Below are 10,220 nucleotides of genomic sequence, written 5' to 3'. Positions count from 1 at the left end.
ATCATGTGATATTTATCTTTCTCTGCCTGGCTTAGTTCACTTAGCATAATGTTCTCCATCTCCATCCATGTTGTTGCAAATGGTAGGAGTTCCTTCCTTTTTACAGCAGCATAGTATTCCATTGTGTAGATGTACCACAGTTTTCTAATCCACTCATCTGCTGATGGGCACTTAGGCTGTTTCCAAATCTTAGCTATGGTGAATTGTGCTGCTGTGAACATAGGGGTGCATATATCCTTTCTGATTGGTGTTTCTAGTTTCCCCAAGAGTGTTCTTGCCTCTGGTTCTTGCCAGCCCAGACAAATATATATGTTTTTAAAAATTACTGTGTAGAAGAAAGAAACACTAAAAGAGAGAACATTTACTAACATCTTTTGTTCCTACTGAAAGTGGCATCCTTATTCAAATAACATCATTATATACATATTTTAAAATTCATGTATGAATAGATTAAAACAGAATGGATATATTAATTTTTGTTGCATGTAATATATTTTAAATCGTTTTCCTTGAAATATTAATGTTTATTGTATGTAACTTTATTTAAAACTGGAGGCCCGATGCATGAAATTCATGCAAGAGGCTCGGCCCTCGAAGCCCCCACTTCGACTGGAAGGTCACCCGGAAGGACGTCGGGAAGGTTACACATTTTTAAAAAAACTGAATGGAAAGTCCTATATACCAAAATGAAGAAGTTGGGTTTCACATGATGATTTTTTAATAAATATATATATATATGTATATATATATATATATGTGTGCATATATATATATACATACACACATACATATATACATATATACATATATATATACACACACATATATATATACACACACACATATATATATACATATATATATATCATCATATGTATTAAAAAATCAATATATATATTATTGATTTCAAAGAGGAAGGGAGAGGGAGAGGGAGATAGAAACATCAATGAAAGAGAATCATGGATCAGTTGCCTCCTGCATGTCCCCTTACTGGGAATTGAGCCCACAACCCGGGCATGTGCCCTGATGAGGAATTGAACAATAACCTCATGGTTCATAGGTCGACGCTTAACCACTGAGCCACATGATGTTTTTTTGTTTTTGTTTTTTAAAATATATTTTTATTGATTTCAGAGAGGAAGAGGGAGAGAGAGATAGAAACATCCATGATGAGAGAGAATCATGGATCGGCTACCTCCTGCAAGTCCCCTACTGGGGATCGAGCCCACAACCCAGGCAGGTGCCCTTGACTGGAATCGAACCTGGGACCTTTCGGTACGCAGGCCGACACTCTATCCACTGAGCCAAACTGGCGAGGGCCACAGATGTTTTTTGAATATAACTTTGTGAACGTGAATTAAACATGTCTTTGGCCCAAATTAAGAAGATGGGACCCTCGGCCTTCAGGGTCCCTTTCCTGATGAACCTGGCTGGGGACTCTGTCACAGGGACAAGCCTGTGGGAGGGACACATCGTGCCGTGTTTCTCCCACTGAATGGAGCTACAGCAGTTGGAAGACTCTGACAGTAACTATTCAATCCCTGGCCCTGATCCGGGTGCATGCAGGAGGCAACCAATGGATGTCTCTCTCGCATCTCCCTCTCTTCCTCTCCCCCTCCCAACATCCCTTCAACTCTCTAAAAAAACAGGTTTGGCAGGATATATCTCAGGCCATAAATCAACAGGAGAATGAGGAAGAACACTGGACTGTGAAGAACTACTGACAGTGCCCGGCCGGTGTGGCTCAGTGGTTGAGTGTCAACCTATAAACCAGCAGGTCACAGTTCCATTCCTGGTCAGGGCACAGGCCCGGGTTGCGGGCTGGATCCCCAGTGTGTGGTGTGCAGGAAGCAGCTGGTCAATGATCCTCTCTCATCACTGATGCTTCTTTCTCTCTCCCTCTCCCTTCCCCTCTGAAATCAATAAAGATATATATTTTTAAAAGGAACTACTGAGCCCTAACCGGTTTGGCTCAGTGGATAGAGCGTCAGTCTGCGGACTGAAGGGTCCCAGGTTTGATTTCGGCCAAGGGCATGTGCCTTGGTTGCGGACACATCCCCAGTGGGGGGTGTGCAGGAGGCAGCTGATCGATGTTTCTAACTCTCTATCCCTCTCCCTTCCTCTCTGTAAAAAAATCAATAAAATATACTTTTTAAAAAGTAAAATAAAATAAAAATAAAAAAGGAACTACTGAAACATTGGCGCTGCGTTTTCTTTCCTGCGTGTATCTCCTAGCCTGAACTTAACGCATCGAGAAACCCAGACGTGAGGAATGGTGATGAGAAGCCCTCCCGTCCTAGCCTAGCCTGAGGATTAAAAGTTCAGAGATCGCAGTTCCCCTCCCCTCCCCCCTTTCTTTCTCCACTCTCTCCTTCCCAAATCACAATGTCACCCTGTTGTCATGGTGACAGTGGCAGCTAATGGAGGTCACACAAAAGACAATACAAGGAGCAGGAGAACTTGCTCCTCCGCAGGAAGGGGTTGCAGTTCCAAGAACGTGGAGCCAACCCCTCATTATTTTTATTTTTCTCTCCTTCTACCCTCTGACCACATCAACCAATGAATGCATGAATACGTGAACCAGCAAATCTCAATCTCTCTCTCTCTCTCTCTCTCTCTCTCTCTCTCTCTCTCTCTCTCCCTCTCCCCTTTCCTCCGTCTCTCTAAAAAACATTAATCAATCAATAAAATAATCTATTTCAAAAAGAACACAGGTTTAAAAGAATAGTGGCAGTGCATGGCAATGATCAATTTCTGGAATCATTGGTATCAGAGAGAATTTCCTTAACTGAAAAATAAAATTACACTATTTTTCTCTTCCATCTTCTTTCTTTTTTGTTACTGATAAAAACTTTTGCTTGACCAAACTTCTAGTCAGGCTCCTGAAACTTCCCCTTCGTCCCAGCTACTAGTACGCACTTCCTTATAAAATCTAATTTTAGCAAGAACCCTGCTAAGGCACTGTATTCACCAGAAACTCCCACCCCAGATGATTGACCATCCTCAATAGCTAATCAAATCCCTCCTCCTCCTCCTCCTTCCCCGCCCCCCTCCCACCAGCTTTCGTCTGAGGAGCCCAATCTGCCTTCGGCAGGAATCCGGTCAGGTCGATGTTGCCAGAACCTCTCTTACTGCTGTTTCCTCTTAGTAATTTTTTTTGTTTTGTTTTAAAAAATATATATATATAGATATTTATTGATTTCAGAGAGGAAGGGATGGGGGAGAGAGAGAGAAACATCAATGATGACAATCATGGACCGGCTGCCTCCTGCACGCCCCACACTGGGGATCAAGCCTGCAACCCGGGCCTGTGCCCTGACCGGGAATCGAATCCTGACCTCCTGGTTGATAGGTCGACACTCAACCACTGAGCCACGCCAGCCGGGCTTAGTAACATTTTATATGCTGACTCTCACCCCTACTCCTTGGCTATCAATTCTCACTTGCCCTTGCCATGTTTGGGATTGAGCCTAATCTCTCTCCTTGACTGTAAAACCCCATTGCATTGGCCACTGTACCTATTGCAATGGTCTTGAATATAGTCGGCCTTCCCGTCTTTGTCACTGAGTTATTTCTTTAAATTACCATCAACATACACTGAGTGGCCCGGTGCATGAATTCATGCATGGGTGGGGTCCAGCCAGCCTAGCCAGGGGGAGGGGACATGGGTGGTTGGCCGGCCTGCCTGCTGGTCGAACTCCTGGTTGAGGGGACAATTTGCATATTAGCCTTTTATTATATAGGATATACACTGAGTGGCCAGATTATTATGTGTTCGGAGATCATAGAAATCTGGCCACTCAGCGTATATTCCTCTTTAAAAAAAAAAGAGTATACTAAAAAAAAACACCAAAAAAACCAAAAACAAAACAGGTTATGGAACAATAGAACCAACTAATCAGTATAGCAGATCATAGTGTCTTTATGTTGGATGGGGGTCTCTCCCTTCCCCTTACCTTCTGTAATATTTTTTAATTTAAATTCTTTATTGTTTAAAGTATTATATATGTCTCCTCCCACTCCCCCCCCCCGACCTCTCCCCAGCCGCTCCCAACCCCCACCTTCTGTAATATTGCTTAAACATTTCATCATACAGCATGGAATGCATATAAACTCAAAATAATTAACAACAAAAATCAAAATATACATGCCTTTCGAGGCTGGATAAACTACACTGTCGTTTAACCATAATAAGCAAGGAGCTGAGATGAGCCTCCAGGGTCAAAAACGACCTTCCTGGTCAAATCAGACGTTTGTAGCTAAAGCTTTGCTGGCAGTACAGCCAGGCCTTCCATTTGTATGTGGCCCATGGCTGCTTCCACGCTGCCACTGCAGAGATGAGCACGTCACAGAGACCAGACGGCCCTCCTAAAATGTTAATACCTCGCCCTGGCTGGTGTGGCTCAGTGGGTGGAGCACAGGCCTGCAGACTGAAGGGTCCGGGGTTCAAATCCAGTCAAAGGAACAAGCCGGGGTGGCAAGCTCCATCCCCAGTAGGGGGCCTGCAGGAGGCAGCTGATCAGTGATTCTCTCTCATCATTGATGTTTCTATCTCTCTCTCCCTCTCTGAAATCAATCAATAAATAAAAATATGTAATATCTGGTCCTTTACAGAAAAAAAAAATCCCTAATGGCCAGCCTTTGAATTCCAGTTTGAGGAACGTTTTTTAAAAAGGAAAACGAAAGCCAGAACAGGAGGAGTAACATAGGTGAACCTGAGGCAGTACCACTGGGGGGGGGGGGGAGGGAATTGGAGAGGGGGCTGATCAATCAGCTCTAATGTGAGAGCAAAGGGAAAGGAAGAAGACACAGGCGCACCCATAGAAAAGCAAGGCCCAACTGCTGTTTTAAAGGTTGTAAAACTTTGTCAAACCTGCACAATTTTTAAAAAATGACGTTTGATGTGAATATGGAAATTGGAGTGTGTGTGTGTGTGTGGGGGGGTGAGCTTGACTTTGAACCCCTTAAAAGTCCCTCATATGAAAGATGTTTTGTTGGAAAAAAATTGCAGAATCAATAAAGCATCTTAATGGCAAGCTAAAAATGATGAATATTATAAAAATTGTGTTTTCCCGTAGGAAAGACCTCGAGTTCAGAAATATTAGAAATATTTAAACCTTCCCGATGAATGCGATAAACAAACGGGAAAGCGGTTCATATTTTAAAACGAAGGGCATGAATTTACGGTTTTAGGCAATGTTTACCTAACTACAGAAACGGGAAACGCCCCAGTATATATTTTTCTGAAAGAAAAAGACACACACAAAAAAACACCGAGGTTAACACAAAGTTTAAAAGCTAGAAATAAAACAGTGATAGGTAGCGTAGAAAGGAAAGTTTTTAATAAGGAGAATACTCTTATTTTTTAAAGTCTTTGCGGCGCAAAAGACCGACAGGAAATCCCCACCCGGCGCCTTAAGGAGAAGGGACCGGAAGAAGATGGCGGAAACGGAAACCGGAAGGGGAAAGAAAGGACGCTGCACGTCGCCCGGCCCCGCCCACTCCTGGCGGACTCTCACAGGACCCGCCCCTGGAGCTGAGTCTGGCCTGCGAGCTACGTGATCTTCCCGGCGTGCACTGCGAGCGAGCGAGCCGGCGGCAGCCGCGCCACGGCCGAGCCCAGGCAGCAGCGCTAAGCCAGCCGCTCTGGCCGCTGGCCGCGCGGCCAGTGTGCGATCCGCGGGTTCTCTGGGGCCGCCGCTCCCCTCGATCGGACTGCAGGACGTTTTAAACAATATCCCAGCCGCGCTTTCGCTATATAGAGAGTGCGATCGGAGAGGGAAACGGTGTTTGTGAACACTGGGCGGAACTAGTGTTACAAGCAGATGTGCGTGATATAGGTGAGTGTTCACCGTAACACACTCCGGCGCGCCCCTACTGGGGAATGAAATCAATGCATCAAACCAACTGCAGGCACACCCACCCTCCTTTAACCCTTCAGTGACTAGCAGAAGCTGTAAAGTGGATGGGGCAGGTTTTCCTGTATCTTTACTGAGAATAATTAAAAATCACGTTCCTTCCCCCTTTCTCCCTCCACCTCCTGCAGAAATGATGCATGAAGTGTCACTATTTTTTTAAGTTTCACTTTTGAAATAAATATATAGGGTGTCTCCCCCCCAAAAAAAAGTATACAGCTGATAGCTCCATGGACGTTTCTTTACTTTCAGCTTGAACCCATTGGAATTCATAATTTATTCAAAGTATGTATACATTTTTGGGGAGGGGGGGCGCTATTTAAAACCCTGCTCCAATGAACACAGGCATTTCCGGCTCCCGGATCCCATCTTTTCTTTTTCTCCCTGAACTTTTTAGTTCCCTTGTCACCGGCCTCCCATTTTTCCTGATGCTAGATGGCGCTGTGAGTCCGGGGGTCCCTGATTTCCCTCAAGAAACAGCAGAGCGAGGACGTCTGAAATTTGATAAAGTGAGTTTTAAGAAGATAAAGTAACCTGTGTTGGGAGCTGAATTGCCTCTTTCTAGGAAGAGCATTCACCATCTGACTCAAGCAAAGCAAGGCTGTTTCCCTGAAAATACCCCATTTTTTCTGGGGCCAGTCTGGTTGCTTGCTTTTTCTCTCTCATTTCCCCCACCCCATACTCTTTAGTTACCTTTATCGAGTTTGACTCTAAACACTGTATTTTTTTCCCCTTAAAGTGTACACAACTGCCCTAGCTGGTAAGTTAGGTGTGGCTCAGTGGATAGAGCGTCAGCCTGCCGACTGAAGGGTCCCAGGTTTGATTCGGGTCAAGGGCACATGCCCAGAGAGCAGTGTGCAGGAGGCAGCCAATCAATGATTCTCTTTCATCATTGATGTTTCTCTCTCTCTCTCTTCCTTTCCTCTCTGAAGTCAATAAAAATATCTTTTAAAAAATGTATACAACTCCCAAACTCTCCTTTTAATTACACCAGCTGTGGTCCTGGTAATCAGACCCTGATGAAACAAAACCAACCAAACAAACAAACAAAGAAAAAAACCACTATAAAATCGCAGCACGTTAACATGTGATAAAATCCTACAAAAAAACCTAGCCCAGGCATATATTTCCCGCTTTCGTCAGGGGTTCTGAAATGGCTACTGTCTCAGATCTTTTGACTTTTACACACTGGCTGGTCCCTCTGTGAACATAAGCAAGTCCTCCTGTCTCCCCTAGCGCTGATGTGTGTGGCTTCTGCTACTTATCCTTTATGTATTCAATCATAAATTGCTTCCTCTAGGAAACCTTCAACGACCCTTCAGTTCCGGTGGCAGAGCAGTACATCCTGTGGTTTGCAACAGAATAATGCAGGGTCCTCCTCGCTAATGCACATCTAGTCTGATTTCCGCTGCTGCTTTAAATCTCTCCCTGACTGATGGCTCACCTGAAGGAGACACTTGATCTTTGCTGTTCACGTATCCAATCCACACAGGAGGCAATCCTCACATGCCATAAAGCTGCCACTCAATATATATATAAATTTTTTTTTTTTAGTTTTCCAGAAATGAATGGGTCAAACTCAATTGTCTTCACATATACCGATACTAATGGATAATTGGGTATAGAAGCTAAAATCTATTTTACAAGAGCATCAGAAATAGGATCTGCATCCCTACCCCGTTTGGCTTAGTAGATAGAGCGTCAGCCTGTGGACTGAAGGGTCCTGGGTTCGATTGTGGTCAAGGGCACATGCCCGGGGTTGCGGGCTCGATCCACAGTAGGGGGCGTGCAGGAGGCAGCTGATCCATGATTCTCTCTCATCGTGGATGTTTCTCTCTCTCTCTCCATCTCCCTTCCTCTCTAAAATCAATAAAAAATATATTTTAAGAGGAGAAAAGAAAATATGACCTAGTAGGGATAAACTACAAAGGGACACAACAGAAATTTTGGGGATGGTGAAAAATGTTCTGAATCTGAATGATGGTTGTGCCTGCATGCCTGGATGCATTTGCTGAAATACACTGAACTATCACTATCTACTGGAAATGAATGTCGCCTGAATAAACCCAACTTAAAAAGAAATGGGTTATGGCAGTGGTCAGCAAACTCATTAGTCAACAGAGCCAAATACCAGCAGTACAACGATGGAAATTTCTTTGGAGAGCCAAATTTTTTAAACTTAAACTTCTTCTAACGCCACTTCTTCAAAATAGACCTCGCCCAGGCCGTGGTATTTTGTGGAAGAGCCACACTCAAGGGGCCAAAGAGCTGCATGTGGCTCGTGAGCCGCGGTTTGCCGCCCACTGGGTTATGATATCAATACCCTTATTTTTGTTCTTTCCTTCTTTAACTCAGTAGTGCCCCCGAAATGTTACAAATATGATTAGCCCTTTTGGATCTCATATTTCACTTTTAAAATGTGGGCATTTCAGTAGGCACCATATAATAGGTTCTTTGATTTTGGGGGGCCGGCCCCTTGCTGTTATAGGTCACAGCTTGAGGCCATCCCCCACCCACCCACTGCAGAGAGAGTATTTGGAGAGCTGTATGGTCACCAGGCCAAAGGTGAGATACCAAGGCCACTTCTCCGTGTGGTGTTCAAAGAATGTGCTGCCGAAGAGCCTCGGGGAGAAGGCAGGCAGAGAAAACATTTAACATTCCTGATTTTTTTTCCTGCTACTTACGTGCCATTGGCCACTGGGCTTTCATACTGAGGAACGAGCCGTGGGGGGTCTGGCTGCCGGGCTGTGAGTCCAGTCCAGCCATTGTCTGTGTGGCTGTGGGCAAGGGTCTTCACCCACCCGTGCCTCAGATTTCCGATCTGGAAAATAGTAACAAGAGTCTTGGTGTGGCCCTAGCCAGTTTGGCTCCATGGATAGAGCACTGGCCCTCGGACTGAAGGGACCTGGGTTCGATTCGGGGCATACCTTCGTTGCCAGGTTCCCTGGCTAGGATGTGCAGGGGGCAACCAATCCATGCGTCTCTCTCACATCGATGTTTCTCTCTGTCTCTCCCTCTTCCTTCCTTTCTCTCTAAAAATCAATGGGAAATGCCCCTGGGTGAAGATTAACAAAAAATACACTGAGTGGCCAGATTATGATGATCTCTGAACTCATAATAATCTGGCCACTCGTGTGTGTGTGTGTGTGTGTGTGTGTGTGTGTGTGTGTGTGTATATGAGGCCCGGTGCATGAATTCGTGCATGGGTGGGGGTCCGGCCAGCCTGGCCAGGGGGAGAGGACATGGGCGGTTGGCCGGCCTGCCTGCTGGTCGAACTCCTGTTCGAGGGGATAATTTGCAAATTACCCTTTTATTATATAGGATAGACACTGAGTGGCCAGATTATTATGCGTTCAGAGAGCATCATAATCTGGCCACTCAGTGTAAATAGAGGTAGGGGGAAAAAAGGGAGTCTTGATGTGATATTTTGAAACGGAGAGGTGAAAATCCATCTGGACCTGAATCCTGTGGCTGATACCCACTGGTATCCGTACTGTGTGTCCAGCATGTTTCTAGGAACTCCCCATGAATGTCCCACTGCAGCTCATGACAGCGCGGGGACTGAGTCTTAGCTAGGGTTCTGTCTCCTGGAGTGACTCCATAAAATGCATGTGAGCAGTCGGGGTTTCTACATGGGAAGTCACAGACCAAATTCCCCATGGCCCTCTGTCCAGATGGCTAGTCTGTCTTTTTAAAAAAATATATATTTTATTAATTTTTTACAGAGAGGAAGGGAGAGGGATAGAGAGTTAGAAACATCGATGAGAGAGAAACATCAATCAGCTGCCTCCTGCACACCCCCTACTGGGGATGTGCCTGCAACCAAGGTACATGCCCTTGACCGGAATCAAACCCGGGACCCTTCAGTCCGCAGGCCGACGCTCTATCTACTGAGCCACACCAGTTAGGGCTCTGTCTCTTTATTTTCTTTAAATGTTCACATCTTTTTTTTTATGCTTTTTAAATTTATGTTTAGAGACATAGGAAAGGAGAGGGAGAGATAGAAATATGGATGAGAGAGAAATATTGATCGGCTGCCTCCTGCACCACCCCCTCAACCAGGGATGGAGCCTGCAACCCGGGCATGTGCCCTGACCAAGAATCAAACCAGCGACCTCTTGGTGCATGGGATGATGCTCAACCACTGAGCCACACAGGCCGGGCCAGATGGCTATTCTGGTTCTACATTCAGAATCTCTCCAGGGGAGGTGGGGGTGGTTTCCTCCTGACTCCTGATCCAAAAATCAAGAAGTAAGCAGTTTGTGCTCTGCGGCTTTTTCGTTCTGTACTGCTGCTCACCAGCTT

At 45.2% G+C, this 10,220-nt stretch overlaps 1 long non-coding RNA gene across 1 annotated transcript; it reads left to right on the top strand.

Moving 5' to 3' along the window:
* The first annotated feature begins 5,619 nt into the window (after positions 1–5,619).
* Positions 5,620–7,431, top strand: LOC129148368 (uncharacterized). The gene is made up of 3 exons (XR_008555431.1): positions 5,620–5,840; positions 6,351–6,424; positions 7,216–7,431. It is a non-coding gene; the product is annotated as an uncharacterized LOC129148368 (long non-coding RNA).
* Positions 7,432–10,220: the final 2,789 nt, after the last annotated feature.

The sequence above is a fragment of the Eptesicus fuscus genome, chromosome 25, assembly GCF_027574615.1.
Source record: "Eptesicus fuscus isolate TK198812 chromosome 25, DD_ASM_mEF_20220401, whole genome shotgun sequence".
Taxonomy (NCBI): domain Eukaryota; kingdom Metazoa; phylum Chordata; class Mammalia; order Chiroptera; family Vespertilionidae; genus Eptesicus; species Eptesicus fuscus.
The sequence above is the reverse complement of the archived record's forward strand: the minus strand, read 5'-3'. Positions and strand labels throughout refer to the sequence as shown.